The sequence below is a fragment of the Schistocerca cancellata genome, chromosome 2 (genome assembly GCF_023864275.1).
Source record: "Schistocerca cancellata isolate TAMUIC-IGC-003103 chromosome 2, iqSchCanc2.1, whole genome shotgun sequence".
Lineage (NCBI taxonomy): Eukaryota > Metazoa > Arthropoda > Insecta > Orthoptera > Acrididae > Schistocerca > Schistocerca cancellata.
Window position 1 is genome coordinate 992,113,356 of NC_064627.1, and position 22,963 is coordinate 992,136,318.

Sequence of the window (22,963 nt, forward strand, 5' to 3'; positions counted from 1 at the left end):
AATGTTGTGAAAGCTATGGTTAAATACGATATTAGCAAAATATTTTGTTCTGATGAAATTCTCGAAGGTTATGTCAAGTTTCGTTATGATAGTTTGAGAACTACAAGAACATTTCGAATATGAAGAATCAAATGAAATAATCGTATGGCATTGTTGGCCGGGAGGCCCCTTTCGGTGGAGTACGGCCGCCTTATTGCAAGTCCTTTTTAGGTGACGCCACATCGGCGACTTGCGATTGAATGATCATGAAAATGATGATGACGGACGCACAACACCCAGTCCCCTGCCGGGAACTGAACCCGCCCTGCGTGGTATATTTGTGTCGAATTCATTACAGATAGCCAAACAAGCACGGAACAAGCGATGCAAGATATCTCTTTTCACCAACATTCAAAAGAAACGTTTCTTTCAATCTTCCGTTTCCCAGTTTCTTTGAGCAATTTACCAATATCACCTAATACCTAAGTATGGATTGTTAGGCAGGTATTTCGGCCCTCCGGAATGCGTTTCCATTTCTGTAAGCTCAGCGTCGCCTCGCTCGATACCCATTAAGGTTTTGGAAGCGGAAAAAGGAAAACTGTTGATAATGTTGTGGTCTTCAGTCCAGATACTGGTTTGCTGCAGTTCTCGACGCTAGTCTATCCTGTGTAGGCCTCTTCATGTGTGCAAAACCACTGCAACCTACATCCATTTCAACAGTAGCCGAACCTTAGTCCGCATCTACCATTTTTTACCCCACACACTTCCCTCTGTAACCATACTGCCAGTTCCTTGGCATTCTCCTCATTTGGATATAGTACCTCTTCATTAATTATCCGATCTATCAGCTAATCAGCATCATCAGCTTTCTTCTCTAGCACAACATTTCGAAAGGTTCCCTTTTGCTATTGTCTAAACTTTCTGACGTCCACGTTTCACTTTCGTTCAAAGAAAAGACTTCCTAATACTTAAATTGTATCCGATGGTACCAGATTTCTCATGCTCAGGAACACTTTTCTTACTATTGCAAGTCTGCATTTTTCATTCTCTCTAACTCGGTCATTGCAAGTTATTTTCCTCGCCAAATAACAAATAACATCAACTAAAATTAGTCTGATAGTTCATAATACAGTTCCCGTACCATCGTCTGAAAATTAAAAATGTAATAAATCTGATACCTGGCGCTCTCCTTTCTCATGATTAATACAGAAAAGTGGTTTACTTCGTGCAAATCCAGGAAAGAACACATGAATTACTCTCACTCGATGTGGTTTTATGCGTTATTTCAGGATTGCACGTATTTTATTTTAGATGGCTCAGGATAAGTCAGCCCAGTAACGATGTAAAACGGACACTTTCCTCGTGGATGAGGATAAGACGTGGCCTTTGCTCTTTGTCGTGGATGACAAAGAAATACACAAGTGCCTACACTACTGATCTCTCAACTTCCTTATTGCTGCATGTTATGAAACAGGATAAAAACTGAAACAGAAAATACTATATTTTTACAGACATATCATGCTCTGTAGGTGACTATTGGAGAATCAGCTCTTGTACCGTTTCTTGTGTGTGTGTGTGTGTGTCTGATACTTACTTCTTTAATGAGTAGCATCATTCCTATGGTACGAAGAAACATCAAGCAATAAATAGCAACACGGGAGGTCGGTAGTTATGCTATCGATCAGGATACATTCTTTTAGCCATTAGAAAACGGATCTGAATGATCGAAGCCTTACCGATTTCGCAAGGTTGTGTCGCACACTAGGCAAGATGCAAAAGGTTTGAATGTCACCAGAATCTTTCGTTTCTTCCACATGTCTGTGCGGTTGGTTCCGGCGGAGGTTCGAGTCCTCCCTTGGGCATGGGTGTGTTTGTTTGTCCTTAGGATAATTTCGGTTAGGTATGTGTAAGCTTAGGGACTGATGACCTTAGCAATTAAGTCCCCTAGGATTTCACACACATTTGAACATTTTTTTTTCTTCCACAAGTAAGCACATATTACTTCTGCAATGCTTAATGATATTACGTTCTCCAGTCTTCGATGGAGATATTATTTTCTCTGAACGCGATTTGAAGATACGAGTAACAAAGTAAATGAACAATTTCAGATTCACTCTCTGTAGTTACAGTCATTTTAGTCCCGTTGTTAGCACTGATCGGTCGTTTGCTGTTTTCCTAAATCATTTACCTGTTTTCCTGAACCATTAACCTCCTCTTCATGTGTTTGCGATGACAACTTGGAAAGTAACTTTCTGTTTTCACAATATTTCTGTTATCTTGTTCTTATCTGACAATCCCGAGATTTGGACACGATCATAGGCAGCAACTGTTATCGACGGCAGGTGTACACCTTCAGGTATCTCGTATACAATCGAGCTCCTATCGTGCTAAGGCCCTGGCGAAAAGAAACAGGAGAGTATATTTCTGATCAGCTATCAGGGTAATGCCGCCTAATACAGACATGAATATCGTATACAAAGCGAGCTGGGTACCCATTGTGTGAAGCTCAGATGTATCAATCAAAAGCATCAAGTCGTAGCACTTCAGCAATATATTTATACTGGGTGGAATAAGAATCACAACTATCAAATAATGATCACTCACAATACTATGTTCACAACAAATCCTAACTGGGCGTCTTGTACATCTGTGGAACTGGTGCTTACATGTTTCTAACTAATCATATTGACTATTGATTGTCTAATCTCCAGGGTAACAGGTGGAATCAATGAAAAATTTAAGGGCATGAAATGGAGGTTTGCTCACAATTGACTACAACAATCATCGATTAAACTCATCCCTGTGAACGACGTCAGTGAGTCTGTGGGTGGTAGGGGTGCTTAAATATACTGCCTGAGAGAAGAAGTTAGGTATCCAGAAGGGGAGGAGGACAGGAAATGAAACTTCACGGATTGAGACGGTATGTTATGTTATTTCAATGATTACAAAGTCCAGTCATATTTACCAACGACTTGGCAGTATGAGCCCAGTTATCAGTGCGACGTTGCACGCCCTCAGGCCTGGATGCATGCAGTGATTCGGTTGAAAATATGTCATGCAGCCGTTGTACCCTACCCTGAGCAAGCTGGTCCACAACTGTCGTAGATGGTACTTGAAATCCTGCTTTGTACTGGAACGCAACTGACATCCGACACATTCCACATATATGTTTTATGGGGAAATATTTTGTGACCTTACTTGCGACGGGAGTAGCTCAACATTACTCAGATAGCTCGTAGAGAAGCATACCGTATGGGGACAGACATTGTCCTGTAGAAAAAAGAGACCGCGATCCTTTCATATGAGAGGTAAAATATGAGGACACAGGATGTCGTGGCGCACCGTTCTGCCGCATAGTTCCCTCAATAATTAAGAGCCGTGAACTGAAGTGAAACTCGATGTCTGCCACCACCATGATGCCGGTGGTGACACGCTGTGTATCTCCAAAACATTGCGAGAAGGGGACCTCTCCCCAGGTCTCGTTGACGGTAGAGAACAAACGCAAGTGACATAGTGTTTAGTGTATCTGGGATTGTAAAGCAGTTAAGATCCTTAGACGCCAGGAAGTCATCTGGCCCAGACAGTATCCCCGTAAGATTATATGTTGACTGTGCTACAAATATAGCACCATTCTCATCCAGCATCTGTCAGAGATCATTGGAACAGCTGAAAGTTCCACCGGACTGGAAGAAGGTCCAGGTCATAGTAATCTATAAAAAGCGTAGAAAATCGCATGCACATAATTACCGGCCAATTTCACTGACCTCAATTTGTTGTAGAATCATGGAACATATTTTGTGTTCAGACATAATGACCTTTCTAGACTGAGAAGCTCATCTACAGAAACCAGCACGGTTTTAGGAAACAGCGGTCATGCGAGACACAGCTGGCCCCCTTTGTGCATGATGTACAACAGGCTCTAGATACCGTCGGCTCCCAGGTTGATGCCATATTTCTCGACTTTCGAATGGCGTTCGACTCAGTTCCGCACTGTGGCTTGCTCCAAAAAGTGCGCGCTTACGTTCTATCCGATGACATATGCGGTTGGATAGAAAGTTTTCTAACAGACATGGAGCAGTATGTCGTTCTGAACGGGGTGACTTCAACAAAAACAAGCGTAACTTCAGGTGTGCCTCAGGGCACCGTAATAGGTCCGCTGCTTTTTACGATTTACATAAACGATTTGGTTGATGGTATTGACAGCGGCATCGGACTGTTTGCCGATGATGCTGTAATGTACAGGAAAGTAGTGTCACACGAAAGTTGTGAAGAAATCGATGAGGATTTGCAGAAAATAAATGCGTGGTGTAAGACTGGCAGTTATCCCTCAATATTAGTAAGTGTAACCTACTGCGTATAACAAGGCGAAACACCCCATTAATGTACGAGTACGAAATAAATGCCCAGTCTTTGGAAGCGGTAACATCCGTCAAGTATCTGGGTGTGACTATTCGAAATGATCTCAAATGGAATGATCAGACTGTGCGGCTGGTCCCGGCGGATGTTCGAGTCCTCCCTCGGGCATGGGTGTGTGTGTTTGTCCTTAGGATAATTTAGGTTAAGTAGTGTGTAAGCTGAGGGACTGCTGACCATAGCAGTTAAGTCCCATAAGATTTCACACACATTTGAACATTTTTTTTTAATGATCAGATTACACAAATAACGGGCAAGGCGAACTCTAGATTGCGGTTTATTGGTAGAACCCTGAAGCGATGCAGTCCTTCAACAAAGGAAATAGCTTACAATACGTTTGTTCGTCCAGTCTTAGAGTATTGTTCGTCTGTGCGGACCCTTACCAGTTGGGACTGATTCAAGAGATTGAGAAGGTCCAAAGAGGATCGGCGAGAGCGTTACAAATGTTATAGAAAGTTTGAAGTGGGACACACTTGCAGATAGACGGCGTTCTAAACGGAACGGGCTGTTCACTAAATTCCGAAATCCGATCTTCGCCGAGGGTGTAGAGCATATATTATTACCACAAACTTTGAAATCACTCAGTGATCACCATTCAGAGATAAGGGAAATTACAGCTCGTTCTGAGGCGTTCAGACAGTCGTTTTTCCCTCGCACGATCAGCGTGTGGAAAAGAGGAGGGGAAATATGACTGTGGCGCGAATTGGGTCCTCCACCACACACCGCGTGGTGGCTAGCGGAGTATACACTCCTGGAAATGGAAAAAAGAACACATTGACACCGGTGTGTCAGACCCACCATACTTGATCCGGACACTGCGAGAGGGCTGTACAAGCAATGATCACACGCACGGCACAGCGGACACACCAGGAACCGCGGTGTTGGCCGTCGAATGGCGCTAGCTGCGCAGCATTTGTGCACCGCCGCCGTCAGTGTCAGCCAGTTTGCCGTGGCATACTGAGCTCCATCGCAGTCTTTAACACTGGTAGCATGCCGCGACAGCGTGGACGTGAACCGTATGTGCAGTTGACGGACTTTGAGCGAGGGCGTATAGTGGGCATGCGGGAGGCCGGGTGGACGTACCGCCGAATTGCTCAACACGTGGGGCGTGAGGTCTCCACAGTATATCGATGTTGTCGCCAGTGGTCGGCGGAAGGTGCACGTGCCCGTCGACCTGGGACCGGACCGCAGCGACGCACGGATGCACGCCAAGACCGTAGGATCCTACGCAGTGCCGTAGGTGACCGCACCGCCACTTCCCAGCAAATTAGGGACACTGTTGCTCCTGGGGTATCGGCGAGGACCATTCGCAACCGTCTCCATGAAGCTGGGCTACGGTCCCGCACACCGTTAGGCCGTCTTCCGCTCACGCCCCAACATCGTGCAGCCCGCCTCCAGTGGTGTCGCGACAGGCGTGAATGGAGGGACGAATGGAGAAGTGTCGTCTTCAGTGATGAGAGTCGCTTCTGCCTTGGTGCCAATGATGGTCGTATGCGTGTTTGGCGCCGTGTAGGTGAGCGCCACAATCAGGACTGCATACGACCGAGGCACACAGGGCCAACACCCGGCATCATGGTGTGGGGAGCGATCTCCTACACTGGCCGTACACCACTGGTGATCGTCGAGGGGACACTGAATAGTGCACGGTACATCCAAACCGTCATCGAACCCATCGTTCTACCATTCCTAGACCGGCAAGGGAACTTGCTGTTCCAACAGGACAATGCACGTCCGCATGTATCCCGTGCCACCGAACGTGCTCTAGAAGGTGTGAGTCAACTACCCTGGCCAGCAAGATCTCCGGATCTGTCCCCCATTGAGCATGTTTGGGACTGGATGAAGCGTCGTCTCACGCGGTCTGCAAGTCCAGCACGAACGCTGGTCCAACTGAGGCGCCAGGTGGAAATGGCATGGCAAGCCGTTCCACAGGACTACATCCAGTATCTCTACGATCGTCTCCATGGGAGAATAGCAGCCTGCATTGCTGCGAAAGGTGGATATACACTGTACTAGTGCCGACATTGTGCATGCTCTGTTGCCTGTGTCTATGTGCCTGTGGTTCTGTCAGTGTGATCATGTGATGTATCTGACCCCAGGAATGTGTCAATAAAGTTTCCCCTTCCTGAGACAATGAATTCATGGCGTTCGTATTTCAATTTCCAGGAGTGTATATGCAGATGTAGATGTAGAAGCGCAGTCGATGCTCATCCACCCAACTGCAGAACTTCAATCCATCGCTGAAAATACGACACTATTCATCCACAATCTGTGCTTCCCGGTGACGGCACCTCTCCAAACCCAGCCGTTTCTGTTGTGTTACCACTGCCCTAGCATGAGACGGCAGTCTCATATTCTGGCAGATCAACGGTGCGGGATGACACAGAATATTTCAGGGAGTCTATTACTTCTTCTCGAATACCGGGCGCAGATGTGAAGGGGTTACCATGTGCTTGGTGCACAATATGGCGATCTTACCTTGTGGTAGCCAGGCGTGGTGGATTGGAGTCTTGATAATGAGTACGCCTGCCCTCAACTACCCCTGCAACCTAGCTTAGGGTGACTGCCAGACCCCAACGCCCCACACACGTGGGTACTGCACGACTCGACGAGCCGGCCAAATGGACACCCACAGTGCGGCCTCTTTCAGACCCCGTCAGGTGTTGATAATGCTGCCTCACAAGAGAACGCGGTATCTCCGTGTCTTTCACAGAAAACCGCCCGACACCTGATGTTGTTCACGATCTTTATAAACTTTAAAAGGCCCGGTGAAATTTATTTATTAATTGATGTTTTGAGATTAGAATGCGGGTCGTTATATTCTATAATTTCGATTTGACTTTGAATATATATAATATTAAAATCCACAACTCAATTCTACAGCTATAACAACAGTCAAAAGTGGAAGACAAGGCAAGGAAGAAAAGTGAATTGAGAGGAAATACAGACCTACTACAACATGACCCTGTGTCCGCAAAACCGTTACAATGGTAGTCAGCAGTCTTGGAATAGTTCAAGATTGCTGACCGAGCCTGGTAACCACACTAAATTCGAACAACACCAGTGTGTTCTGGTGGCTCTTCTCCCCGCCAGAGAGAGAACTGTATCGTTTACTTGTACGAAGTTACATTGACATGCGACCCTGCCTTCTGGATGCTTCGCTTTTGTTTTGTCAAGCAGTGTATTTTTCTGACAGTATGTAGATGAAAATTAATCGTGTAGCAGAGAGTTCGTCGAATTAATTTCAAGATATTTCTCTACCTTTCCACTCTGCAACAGCGCGCGGGAGAAACGAACAAAAATCTTTTCGTGCGACCTCCGATTTCTCTTATTTTATTATGATGATCGTTTCTGCCTATCTAAGTGGGCGCCTACAAAATATCTTCGCATTCGAAGCAGACAGTTGGTGACAGAAATCTCACGAGTAGATCTACATCTACATCTTCACACGTACTCCGCAAGCCACCGTACGTTGCGAGGTGGAACGTATCCTGTGCCACAACTAGCCATGCCCTTTCCTGTTCCACTCACTAATACAGCGAGGGAAAAACGACTATCTATATACCTCCGTACGAGACTTAATCTCTCTGGTCTTGCCTTCATGGTCAAAACTGGTTCAAATGGCTCTAAGCACTGTGGGACTTAACATCTGAGGTCATCAGTCCCTTAGAACTTAGAACTACTTAAACCTAACTAATCCAAGGACATCACACACATCCATGCCCGAGGCAGGATTCGAACCTGCGACCGTAGCAGCAGCGCGGTTCCGGACTGAAGCGCCTAGAACCTCTCGACCACAGCGGCCGGCTCTTCATGGTCCTTACGCGAAATATACGTTGCCTGTTCTCTAAATTTTCTCAATAACGTTCCTCGAAAAGAACGTCGCCTTCCTTCCCGAGATCCCCATTTGAGATGCCGAAGGATCTCCGTAATACATGCCTGTTGTTGGAACCCACCGGTAACAAATATTGCAGTCTGCCTCCGAACTGCTTCGATGTCTTCCTTTAATCCGACCTACTGCGGGTCCCAAACACTTGAACAGTACTCGACAATGGCCTGCACTAGTGTCCTACAGATGGTCTCCTTTATGAAGTCCACCATTCGCCTTACGAACTTCCATTCTTCCATGTCATTCCATTTCATATTGCGTTGCAACATTACGTCTACATGACTAATCAATCTTTATCACCCATACCTTGTCCTCAGCTCGTGGTCTCGCCATAGCGTTCTCGCTTCCCGAGCGCGGGGTCCCGGGTTCGATTCCCAGTAGTGTCAGGGATTTTGACCTGCCCCGAGATGACTGGGTGTTGTTGTGTCGTCTTCATTATCATCATTCATCTGCATTACGGTCGGAGAAAAGCAACGGCAAACCTCCATTAGGACCTTGCTTTGTACGGCAGTGCGAGTCTCCCGCATCGTTCCCCTACTATCTGTCATGGGACTTCATTTTCATTTTTCCCATACATTACCTTACATTTTTCTACATTTAGAGCTGGCTGCCGTTCATTACAGCCACTATAAATTTTATCTAAGGCATCTCTGCACCCTTCTACAGCCAGTCAACGGCGACACATTCCCATATACCGCAGCGTCATCGGCAAACAGGCTCAGACTACTCCTTTCGCAGCCCACCAGATCGCTTATGTACACTCCTGGAAATGGAAAAAAGAACACATTGACACCGGTGTGTCAGACCCACCATACTTGCTCCGGACACTGCGGGAGGGCTGTACAAGCAATGATCACACGCACGGCACAGCGGACACACCAGGAACCGCGGTGTTGGCCGTCGAATGGCGCTAGCTGCGCAGCATTTGTGCACCGCCGCCGTCAGTGTCAGCCAGTTTGCCGTGGCATACGGAGCTCCATCGCAGTCTTTAACACTGGTAGCATGCCGCGACAGCGTGGACGTGAACCGTATGTGCAGTTGACGGACTTTGAGCGAGGGCGTATAGTGGGCATGCGGGAGGCCGGGTGGACGTACCGCCGAATTGCTCAACACGTGGGGCGTGAGGTCTCCACAGTACATCGATATTGTCGCCAGTGGTCGGCGGAAGGTGCACGTGCCCGTCGACCTGGGACCGGACCGCAGCGACGCACGGATGCACGCCAAGACCGTAGGATCCTACGCAGTGCCGTAGGGGACCGCACCGCCACTTCCCAGCAAATTAGGACACTGTTGCTCCTGGGGTATCGGCGAGGACCATTCGCAACCGTCTCCATGAAGCTGGGCTACGGTCCCGCACACCGTTAGGCCGTCTTCCGCTCACGCCCCAACATCGTGCAGCCCGCCTCCAGTGGTGTCGCGACAGGCGTGAATGGAGGGACGAATGGAGACGTGTCGTCTTCAGCGATGAGAGTCGCTTCTGCCTTGGTGCTAATGATGGTCGTATGCGTGTTTGGCGCCGTGTAGGTGAGCGCCACAATCAGGACTGCATACGACTGAGGCACACAGGGCCAACACCCGGCATCATGGTGTGGGGAGCGATCTCCTACACTGGCCGTACACCACTGGTGATCGTCGAGGGGACACTGAATAGTGCACGGTACATCCAAACCGTCATCGAACCCATCGTTCTACCATTCCTAGACCGGCAAGGGAACTTGCTGTTCCAACAGGACAATGCACGTCCGCATGTATCCCGTGCCACCCAACGTGCTCTAGAAGGTGTAAGTCAACTACCCTGGCCAGCAAGATCTCCGGATCTGTCCCTCATTGAGCATGTTTGGGACTGGATGAAGCGTCGTCTCACGCGGTCTGCACGTCCAGCACGAACGCTGGTCCAACTGAGGCGCCAGGTGGAAATGGCATGGCAAGCCGTTCCACAGGACTACATCCAGCATCTCTACGATCGTCTCCATGGGAGAATAGCAGCCTGCATTGCTGCGAAAGGTGGATATACACTGTACTAGTGCCGACATTGTGCATGCTCTGTTGCCTGTGTCTATGTGCCTGTGGTTCTGTCAGTGTGATCATGTGATGTATCTGACCCCAGGAATGTGTCAATAAAGTTTCCCCTTCCTGGGACAATGAATTCACGGTGTTCTTATTTCAATTTCCAGGAGTGTATGTAGAAAATAACAGCGGTCCTGTCACACTTCCCTAGGGCTCTCCCGACGATACTCTTGTCTCTGATGAACACCCGCTGGCGAGGACAACATACTTGGTTCTGTTACTTAGGAAGTGTTCGAGCCACTCACATATCTGGTAACCTATTCTGTATGCTAGTATTTTCGTTAACAGTCGGCATTATAGCATCGTGTCAAATGCTTTATGGAAATCTCGGAATATGGAGTCCAACTGCTGCTCTTTATCCATGGTTCGCAGGATCACACATCTCTTTAGCCACAACATTATCCATGTTATTGTTCCAAGCTAAGTTATTCGTAACTTTAATCCCCTCGTATTTAGTTGAATTCACAGCCTTTAGATTTGAGTGATATATCGTGTAACCGAAATTTAGTAGATATTTTTAGTACTCATGTGGGTGACTTCACACTCTTCCTCATTTAGAGTCAACTGACATTTTTTGCAGCATACAGACAACCTGTATGTAGTGGCCCTATAACACTTCCTTGGGGAACGCTGGATATTACTTCAGATTTATTCGATGACATTCCGTCAGTTAGTATGAACTGTGACCTTTCCGACAGGAAATTATTCATCCAGTCGCACAACTGAGGCGATACTCCATAGGTATGTAATTTGATTAGAAGTTGCTTGTGAGGAACTGTCTCAAAAGCCTTCTCGAAATCTAAAAATATGGAATCAATTTGACATCCCCTGTCGATAGCACTTATTACGTGTGAGAATAAAGAGTTAGCTGTGCTCCACAAGAACGATATTGTCTGAATCCGTGTACCCTGTTTGTCACTAAATCGTTTGCTTCGATGTTATTCACAATGTTCCATCACACCATACATTCCAAAACCCTGCTCCATGACGACTTTAGTGATGCGGGTCCGTAATTCAGTGGAAGACTCTTGTTTCCTTTCTTGAGTTCTCGTGGAACCTGTGTAACTTTCCAGTCTTTAGGTGCGGGTATTTTGACGAGCGACGGTTGTGTCTGATTGCTAAGTAGGGAGCCATTGTATCAGCATGTTCTGAAGGGAACCTAATTGGTATATAATCTGGACTGAAGACCTTGTCTTTGTTAAGTGATTTAAGCTGCTTTGCTATATCGAGATTTATCTACGTTTAAGTCAGTCATATTGGCAGTTGTTCCTGATTCAGATTCTGGAATATTTGCTTCGTCTTCTTCGGAGAAGGAATTTCGGATAACCGAGTTTTTGCCAGATTTCAAGACAGAGTTTCGTTGTGGAAACTGTTAAAAGCATCTCGAATTGAAGTTCGTGCTAAATTTCGAGCTTATGTTAAACTTTGCCAGTCTTGAAGATTTTGCATTCTTTTAAATTTGGCGTGCTTATTTCGCTGGTTGTTCCACAATACATAAAATCATGCCTCTATGACTCCAGTAAAGTCTCTGAAATTGTGTCATTTCACTTGTATAAGTACCTCTAGCTGGGTTTGCAGGCTGGATCCTCCATTTAGGTTGGATGGTGAGGTGCTATTCCAGAATATGGAGAGCGTCGACAGTTCTGTTCGTGTGTAAGGGGGAATTTAAAGTAAACTGGAGTGGCAGTGATCGAGAGGGAGGCGTGCCACGGCAATCCGTGCAGTTGTGTGAAGTGATGTGACGAGGTGGCTTAGTGGCTAGCACACCTGCCGAGCAAACAGGAGATGCGGATTCGGTTCCCGGTTTTGGTACAAATTTTCGCTTACTACTTCAGTCTACGTACATAAAATTATATACTTAGGAGAAGAGTAAAGTGTCTGAAATTGTGTTATTTCGAATGTTGTGACCTGTTTTGTGTAGCATATCTTATTATGGCGTCTATGTATCAGTCAAATGCCGTCGACATTACTTCTTCGAATTCAAGCCATATCTGGTCTACGCTTACATAGTGAGATTGGAAGGAGCAGAGACTGTCTCTGAGGAAGACGTCATGTGAGTTTTTATCTGCTTTTTTAAAAATATATATTTTGCGCTTATGTATGGTAGATTTGGATGTTACAGTGCGGAGTCTTGCTACAACGACCTTCTGGTCACTGATTCCTGTATCCGCCATGATGCTTCCAATTTGCTCAGAATGTTTTGTTGGTGAGGGGTCAAGTATGTTTTCACGATCATTTACACTTTGAGTGAGCACCTGAACTAACTACACAAAATAATCATCGGAGAAAGCATTCAGTACGATTTCGAGGACACTTATGCCTACCACCGACTTTAAACATGTATTTTCGCCGATATATCGAGGGTAAATTTAAGTCACCACCAGATATGAAATGAGACGAAATTAGCGTATGGCGTCATTGCCGGGAGGCCCCTACTCGGGGAAGTTCGGCCGCCAAGTGCAAATCTTACTTCAGTTGACGCCACACTGGGCTACTTGCGGGCCGGTGATGAGGATGAAATGATGATGACGAGAACACAACACCCAGCCCACGAGCGGAGAAAATTTTCAACCAGGCCGGGAATCGAACCCGGGCCAGCTTGTATGGGAGGCGAGCACGTAACCTCCAGCTAAGCGGGTGGACACCAGCCAAAGGGGCAGGGGGAGGGGGGAGGTGAAAGGAACCAATTATTAATTTATTCCGGTGTCAAGTATAACCTCTAGCCGCGCTAATTCGTGGGAACTACCTACTTCTATTTCTCTGCACGGTAAACTATTTCTGACATGCAATAAACACTCCACCGCAAACTGCATTGAACCTACCCTTTCTCAACACGGTTAGGTCCTTTGTAAAAATTTCGGCTGAACTTATCTCCGGTGTTAGACAATTTTCAGTACCTATAGTTTGAGCGCCAGTGCTTTCTATTAGCGCTTGGGGCTCTGGTTTTATTCCCTAGACAGCTGCGACAATGTACAACTAGTATAATACCGATTGTTGCTAGGTCTACTCTTGTTATCTGTTTGCCCGGCACCCTTTTAGACTGACACCCTTCTGTGGTTTCTCGATACCCTCTTACCTAAGAAACCGCCCAGACACTCCGAACAGTGCCCGCTACTTTCTGCTCCGTTAGAAGCTCGTCTCGCTCTTTTTCCTCTTTTTATGAAGCGTTCTGCCCGCAACTGTCTAATTTACAGTAAACCTCGATAAAGGATAATAAATTGTGAGTTTAGTGTCAACGCCGCCGTTCCACCTACTGCGATAACTTCGGTAGTATCTCGAGGGACTGCTGTAGGGCCGTTACTGCCCACCATGTGTATCATGAGGTGATCCACAACGTTGGAAGCTCCGTGAGACTGCACGAAGATAATGCTGTTGTACTCGTATATAGGAAAGTTTAGACTTCTAGGAAACTTTAGCAAAATGCAGGAAGATCGGTGTTGGTGCAAGGACTGGCGCTGCCCCTCACGTAAATAAATGTAACTTATCACGCAGAAATATACGGAGACCCATTACTCTCTGATTACTCTTCTTCTCCTTCTACTGCACTTAACGTGTTAGGTCAGTTAGGGCTGTTATGGTACCCATCTTTTTCTCTGTCTGCCAGGATCTCTTTTCCCATTTGGTTTAAATTTCTTTATCTGACGTGGTAGTCTCTCTTGATCCTTCCTTCATAGCCATTTATTCCATTGTTTTTTGTTTTCATCCTCTTTTCTTCCACACCTCAGATTTTCGTCTCCTTTCGAATATCTTAATTTCACATCACACAAATCAAAAAAAGTTTTGCATCACCCCTGTTCCGAGAACTCCTGAAGATAGACATTGTCTGTGGATATTGTATCACAGACACAGTCCCTTTGTTCAGAGATCTCACTAAACTCTCCGAAAGATGTAAACAAACACGCATGAGCAGCGCCTATTGGACGGAGGGGGTCCGACAGGCGATCTGTTCCAGTCATTTCACCAGGAAGGAGGTACACGGCTCGTCTTGTCTGTAGGTCAACCGTGCCTACACGGTTAATACCGCGGTTAGATCGCATCCGCATAGTTACTTTGTGCCAGGAAGGGCTCTCTACAAAAGAAGTATCCAGGCGTCTCAGAGTGAACCAAAGCGATGTTGCTCGGACACGGAGGGATACACAGAGACAGGAACTGTCGCTGACATGCCTCGCCCAGGCCGCCCAAGGGCTACTACTGCAGTGGACGACCGCTACCTACAGATTATGGCTCGAAGGAACCCTTACAGCAACGCCACAATGTTGAATAATTCTTTTCGTGCAGCCACAGGACGTCGTGTTACGACTCAAACTGTTCGAAGGCTGCATGATGCGCAACTTCACTCGCGACGTCCATGGCAAGGTTCATCTTCGCAACCACGACACCATGCAGCGCGGTACAGACGGGCCCAACAACATGCCGAATGGACCACTCAGAATTGGCATCACGTTCTCTTCACCGATAAGTGTCGCATATGCCTTCATCCAGAAAATCGTCGTGTTTGGAGGCGACCCGGTCAGGCTGAACGCCTTGGACACCCTGTCCAGCGAGTGCAGAAAGATGGAGGTTCCCTGCTGTTTTGGTGTGGCATTATGTGGGGTCGACGTACGGCTCTGGTTGTCATGGAAGGCGCCGTAACGGCTGTACGAAACGTGAATCCCATCCTCCGACCGATAGTGCCACCATATCGGCTTCATATTAGCGAGGCATTCGTCTTCGTGGACGACAATTCGCGCCCCCAACGTGCAAATCTTGTGAATGACTTCCTTCAGGATAACGACATCGCTCGACTAGAGTGGCCAGCATGCTCTCCAGACATGAAACCTGTCGAACATGCCTGGGATAAATTGAAAAGGACGACGTGCCCCACCAATCACTCTGAGGGATCTACGTCAAATCGGCGTTGAGGAGCGGGACAATCTGGACCAACAGTGCCTTGATGAACTTGTGGATAGTATGCCATGATGAATACAGGCATGCATCAATGCGAGAGGATTTGCTACTGTGTATTAGAGGTACCAGTGTGTACCGCAATGTGGACCACCGCCTCTGGAAGTATTGCTGTATGGTGACACAACATGCAATGTGTGGTTTTCATGAGCAATAAAAAGGTCGGAAATGATGTTTATGTTGATCTCTATTCCAATTTTCTGTACAGGTTCCGAAATTCTCGGAACCGAGGTGATACAAAACTTTTTTTGATATGTGTAGTGTTACATCGCTTCACCGCTGTAAGAAATATTATTTCTGTTCCTTGTATTTGTTTCTCTTGTCTTTTGTTCCATATCCAAAATACCCTTCCATATAGGCCCTAGCAACGTTAAGAGCACATACATACATATTCAAACGGGTAATGCATTGTCGATATAACTACTTTCTTTTGTATGCCCGAAAGAACAGATACCAGTGGTGATCTTGTAGCTCTCGGAGGATGAAATTACAATCAAATCCAGAACATTAGCTGTTTACGGGTATTGATAAATATCAACGGGGACAGCTGAAAATGTGTGCCCCGACCGGGACTGAAACCCGGGATCTCCTACTTACATGGCAGACGCTATACCTGACTGAGCCATCGAGGACACAGAGGATAGTGCGACTGCAGGGACTTATCTCTGGCATGCTCCCCGTGAGACCCACATTTCCTAATGACTGTTCACACACTACATTTGTAGTACCCCTTCCCACTATACTCATTATTCGCGGCAGTCAATCTACCGATTCACCGCTCTAAAAAGTATTATTTCTATTCCTTGTATTTGTTTTTCTTGTCTTTTGTTCAATACCCAAAATCCACTTCCATATAGGCCCTAGCAGCGTTAAGAGTACATACACACATATTCTAACGGTTAATGCTTTGTCGATATAACTTCTTTCTTCTGTCATTGTCTGTTCGTCCCAGCATCATGTAATTGCCACATCCTGTTTTCTCCTCGATGTCTCCCAAAAACTTCTTCCTAGGTTGTGCTTTTCCTTTCTTTACCAACACTTTCCCTTCAATAATACTAAATATGTAGGAGTTGAGCTTGATAACGTGTCCAACAAATTTTATTTTTCTTTTCCATTTCATTTAATAATCTTCTCTCTTCGTTTACTTCTCTTAAGACTTGCAGGTTGGTTTTTCTTTCCATACAGCTCATTCTTGTCACTTTCGGCCATATACACATTTCAGCAGGTCAAGTCGTTTCCTTTCCAGCCCACCTAGAGTCAAACTTTCTTTGCATAAAGCAATGTACTCCATACAAATGATTTCGCGAAGGATTTTCTGACATCTGCATTCATGAGTTTGCTGGTTAAAATGGTTTTCTTAGACATAAATGCCTGTTTTGGTAATGCAAACCTTCACTTCGATTAAGAATTTATTGTTCTCTGTGATTATAACAAAACTGATTCATGATCAATTCTGATATCAATTTTTATCTTTGTTTTAATCTCTCCCATATTTATTCATACTACTATTACTTTGGTTTTCCGTTTGTTAACTTTTAATTCCCATAGTTTAATGGGTTAGCAATGCAACTGCTTAGTAACGTTCTAGTCGTATCTCTTTCCGTGTTCCATGCTTCAATGTTTTATTAATTGTTGTGCATATACTTCGAAATCTATTCAGCTTAATCTGTATATCATCTTCGCATTAATACGATATTTTACATCCAAGACAGTCGAATTAGTATGCCGATGAATTACTAGACACAGTGGCATACGTAAAATGCGAGGCTTATTCGGAAAGTAAGATCCGATAAGGCGCGAAATGGAAACCACTGTGAAAACCCGATGGAACTTTGCACAGATGTGTTGGGCGGTATCTTTAGTGTGCCTGTCGATCGTTTCAAGTCGCTCTTTTCAGTTCAGAGCCCAAAGTGATCACGTAAAAACGCCTAAAACAGCAGTGACTCCCGCCAAGTATGCGGATCTGGAGATTTCGCCTGAAGCTATGCAGCCCACATAACATAAATGTCATGCGTTTCTTTCTTCAAGACAATTTTCAGCAGTATTCTGCAGGGCCAATAAAGACGCTCATGCAGTGTTTTCGATGGGACGTGTTTGATCACCCACAATACAGCCCTTAATTGCCTCCCTCCGTTGTTCATCTCTGCTCACAAGAAACCGCTGGCTACGAAGACAACATTTTGGCACAAACAACAAAAGGCAGACTAGCGTAGAGAATTGGCAGAAAGCATAGGCGGCTGATTTCTGTGACGAGGCTTCAAATGGCTCTGAGCACCATGGGACTTAACTTCTGTGGTCATCAGTCCCCTAGAACTTAGAACTACTTAAACCTAACTAACCTAAGAACATCACGCACATCCATGCCCGAGGCAGGATTCGAATCTGCGACCGCAGCGGTCGCGCGGCTCCAGACTGTAGCGCCTATAACCGCTCGGCCACTCCGGCCGGCTGTGACGAGGGTACTGGAAAGTTTGTACAATGCCACGACAAATGTCTAAGTCGGAGTGGCAACTATTTAGAGAGGTAGCTGGAAGGTGTGGCTAACTGTCGTGAATGACAAATTTTTGATTTTCACTGTGGCTTTCATTTCGAGACCGATCGAACCTTACCTTCCGAATACGGCTACGAGAGAAACGACGACGTAAAACAAATTCTAGGAAACATAGTTGGCAGGCTGAGATTCGTCGGAACAATACTAAGGAAAAGAATATCATCCATGAAGAAAATGGGCTTCACAACAATTGTTCGACCGATTATTAAATACTGCTTGAGTTTCCAGGTGTGTAGGATTAATATCGAAAGTGAAGATGATCAAAGGAAGAGCATTTCGTAATGATTTCGCTCGGAAAGCACTAAGGAGTCGCTGAGATGCTCATCACATTCCAATGGCGGATACTACGAGATGCGCTGTGCTTCACCGAGAGGTTTGCTGTTAAAATCCAGAGAGTGCTCGTTCCAAGAACAGTCAGGTAACATTTTACTTTCTCCGACAGCGTCGCGAAACGACAGCAGCGAGAAAATCAGGGCTCGTTTGGAGCGCTACCGCCAACTGTTTCTCTCAGGCACCACTCGCGGGTGAAACAGATGTAGGAGCAACTGGTGGTGGTGCCACAATTGATCCTCACTTACACACTGTAAGGTTATATGTAAATTGAAGGTGCAGGGAGGACAAACGAAAGGGACTATTGATATCAGCTGCGGAATCAACGGCGACAGGTAAACATGTGTGCTCGTCCGGGATTCGAACCCAGGACCTCCTGCTTGGTAGGCACTTGCGTTAACCGCTGCGCCACTCAAACACAGTGGTTTGCGCAACTTCGCCGACTACCTCGGCACGTCTCTTGGCCGACACACATTCACAGCGAGCGCCACCTACCTGCAATCCATGTCCTCCATGCTCGCTACTTGATCCCCGCGGGAGGTCAGACGAAACTGTGCATCCGGACTGGAAGAGGTGGATTCGTTCCCATTGAGGCGAATCAATTATATTAATGTGTGGAGTCTGTTCTTTCTGACATGTTCGAAAGCACAGATATCACACATTCATATAAATACTATAAGGTAGTTGCCAGTTCATAAGCTCAAGTGGCCAAATACTCGTGGAGCGCACTCAACATGAACTATCGTGATCTCTGAATATGTTCCGTACAAAATTCTGATTGTAATCACTAACTTGTTTGAAAACTCTAGGAAAAAAGATGTAGCTCTACGGAACTATGAGAAAATGCAGTGTGTACAAGAACCATTCTGGGACAATAAGGATAAAAGATTATGAGAGATGTGTTCGGAGTAAAGAAGGCCTAAGCAGGGATGCAGTCTTTCCCTCTCATTGTTCAATCTGCACATTAAAGAAGGAATGTTGGAAATAAAGGAAGGCTCAGGATTGGGACTGGAATTCAGGGTGAAAGGATATCAATCATAGGATTTCCTTAAGATGATTTTATGAGGAAACGTTATAGGATCTTACTAATGGAATGAACAATCTACAGAGCACAGAATATGGGCTGAGAATATACTAAAGAAAAACAGAAGTACTAAAGGGCAGCAACAATGAGATTAGTGAAAAACTTAAGAATCAATATTAAGGGCATATAGTGTAGACGAAGTGAAGGAATTCAAAACAAAATTGCATACGACGGATGAGGTACGTAAGAAGGAACACTGGCAAAAAGAGTACAGCTCGCCAAAAAAAAGAATACTTGTATCAAACACAGACTTTTGATTCGAGAAAATTTTTTGAAGACGTGCGTCTGAAGTACAGTACTGTACGGAACTGAATCGCGAGCTATGGGGAAAAACGGAAAACAAGAGACTCATAAGAGAACGAGAATTTGTGTTTCACAAGGATATTGAAATTTAGGGGAAATGTTAAGATGAGAAATGAGCCGTTTCGGTGCATATCGGCGACAACAGTAGCAGGGCTGTATACTGTCGTAATGGTTGTTCGGGAGTGGTTTTCACTCCCACGTATACTTAAGCCTTCCAGACATTTCCTAACAGAGGTTATTTCTATTGTTTGGCTTTTGTTGCGTCTCTGCAGCTTTGTCTCAAGATTATCACAGACAATTATTATAGAAAGTGTCGTATTTCAAGTATCGATTGTTTGTCAACGCTTAATGTTGCAGCTCAGTGTATTGGTGAGGAATGGGGACAACATCTCGCTGAAGACCACTTGCTTTTAATTAACTTGACAGATGTAGATACACAGAAAAGTTAATCACTGAAAGAATTTAATAACAAAAATAATAAAAACCGACGTGGGTTTCAAGCAAGTGGATGTTTCTGTCCCTGAACATGTGGCGAGAGTATGGAGTTGTGTCAGCCGGTGACGCAACACGTTTCCTATCTGCGGTGTTTGTCTCTTTCTCTCCGGACTTTGGAGTCACGTCTTCTTGTTTGTTGAGAGAGAAACAGCGGTCTCAAGTCGAGATGACAGCACCATCTATTGCCTCTCGAGTGTACTAAGATCCTATTGGATCCGCCCACTATCGGCCAGAGATACCGTATCGCCCCAGTGGTGCGTAGGGCTCACTCTCTGACGTACTTCCACTGAGCAGCTCTCGGTATTTTGTCTGGCTGCATTGTCTTTGGCATTGCGTTTGTGTGTGTGTGTGTGTGTGTGTGTGTGTGTGTGAGAGAGAGAGAGAGAGAGAGTTGTAGGTATTTATTTAAAATTCTTACCCACCGAAAGACAAAACTCAACCTAAATCTAACGTACGTTTCTCGAAACATGAAAGCGTTGAATACGTTAAGGAAGAAAGGAATTTTGGGGTTAAAGTTCCATAGAAAACAATTATTAGAGACGCAGCTCTAACTCCAATTCAAGAACAAACCATCCCCACGTTAGCCTTAAGCAATGTAGGGAGATTACGAAAAACCTAAACGTGGGTGGTCGGGTCGGGATTTGAACCGCTGTATTTACGAGAAGACAAGAGCCTTACTATTGCGCCACCTCGTTGTATACTAAGTAAATAAAGTGGCGACAATTATGTACATAGTGAGATAGACAACTTTTCACCTAAAATAACTTTTCATTCGTTAACGATACTTGTAATCGTTCACCTAGATGCAAAGTGACCAGGAGCTCATGACATAAAGACCAACGCGTTTTCTGTACTTCATAAATCTGCGAGACAGGCATCAAAAATGTGTTGAAGGGAACTGTGGTCTTTTTATACCAGAACAGCAGATGTGCACTAGACAAATTCAATGATACGACTTTTTTGCAGATAAAAATACATGGATGTTTGAGCTGTTGGTGAGGCCATTTGAATAGCGCGCCGTTAGACAGTTAACACCATCTTGACAAAAACTTGCGTTGTCGGGTTAAAGCGCAACGTCATGCATGAGCGCCAAACTTTGCAAAGGTTTGAATATTTTTTGCAGGGAGAGTATCAGCGATAGACCATTCTCCTTGGAAAAAAGAAAGTATAAAATCTGGTAAAGTCTAACGCTTAACTTTTGGTCTAAATCCGGCAGCGCAAGTTTCCGCCTTTATAGACTATTTCGACATCATAGTTTCATTATCTCCCTTCGACCAAATGGTAATGTTGTTCCCATGATTACGCTATAGTGTCTTACGTTTGCCTTAACTTGAAGCCGGCCGTTGTGGCCAAGCGGTTCTAGGCGCTTCAGTCTGGAACCATGCGACCACTACGGTCGCAGGTTCAAATTCTACCTCGGGCATCGATGTGTGTGATGTCCTTAGGTTAGTTAGGTTTAAGTAGTTCTAAGTTCTAGGCGACTGATGACCTCAGATGTTAAGTCCCATAGTACTCAGAGCCATTTGAACCATTTGAACCATTAACTTGAAGGTAAAGCTGTGGAACGCTGTGGTTCGTCGGCAAAAAGCACATGCATGATGGTGAGGCAAAATGCCGCACTGTTTTAAAAATTTATTTTTTCTATTTTTTTTTGGGCGAACCTAGTTTGATTATTTCAAATGATTAAATTCATGTCCGTTATAAAGCACATGAAATTAGCTATATGTCGCATTCCGCAGTCCTACACTACACGTAGAAAAATGGTCGCGTGAGTCTCGTATCTAGTCCTTTCGTCAGATCAGGAGACAGTACCGAGCACAAACTGCTTCTGCTTCCAGCTGTTTCTTCTACAAAACTAACACTGCGCGTTTTGCTGACGATACCATATAACGGCCTGTGCGTGCCACGCACCACTTACTGCCTATGCACTGGTTCCTACTTCTGCATGGATGAGAAAAGACTCAATTAAAGAAAATAAAAATTTTTATACTGTGCCGGTATTCCTACGTAGCAAATCACCCCCAACGGACTTGCGACCACTGCAATTAATGTAGAGGTAAGCCATTACACTTAGCGTATTATTTACTTTATTTAACCAACGTCGCTCATCAAGCGCGAGCATCCTCAGATATTCTGTGCGCTGCTGGCAGAGCGTTAATTAGAGGTTTGAGGTATCACTGGCCACTGTCGTCAACACAAAACACTTCATTTATTATAATCTGAGTGATACTATCTGTAAACTACCGTGAGGCGACAAAAATCGTGGGATAGCGATATGCACATATACAGGGCTACTACAAATGATTGAAGCGATTTCATAAATTCACTGTAGCTCCATTCATTGACATATGGTCACGACACACTACAGATACGTAGAAAAACTCATAAAGTTTTGTTCGGCTGAAGCCGCACTTCAGGTTTCTGCCGCCAGAGCGCTCGAGAGCGCAGTGAGACAAAATAGCGACAGGAGCTGCTGTAAAGGGAAGTCAACGGGTCGGCCTGCAGTGAGCGAAGAAACGGTTGAAAGCGTGCGGACAAGTTTCACGCGTAGCCCGCGGAAGTCGACGAATAAAGCAAGCAGGGAGCTAAACGTACCACAGCCGACGGTTTGGAAAATCTTACGGAAAAGTCTAAAGCAGAAGCCTTACCGTTTACAATTGCTACAAGCCCTGACACCCGATGACAAAGTCAAACGCTTTGAATTTTCGGCGCGGTTGCAACAGCTCATGGAAGAGGATGCGTTCAGTGCGAAACTTGTTTTCAGTGATGAAACAACATTTTTTCTTAATGGTGAAGTGAACAGACACAATGTGCGAATCTGGGCAGTAGAGAATCCTCACGCATTCGTGCAGCAAATTCGCAATTCACCAAAAGTTAACGTGTTTTGTGCAATCTCACGGTTTAAAGTTTA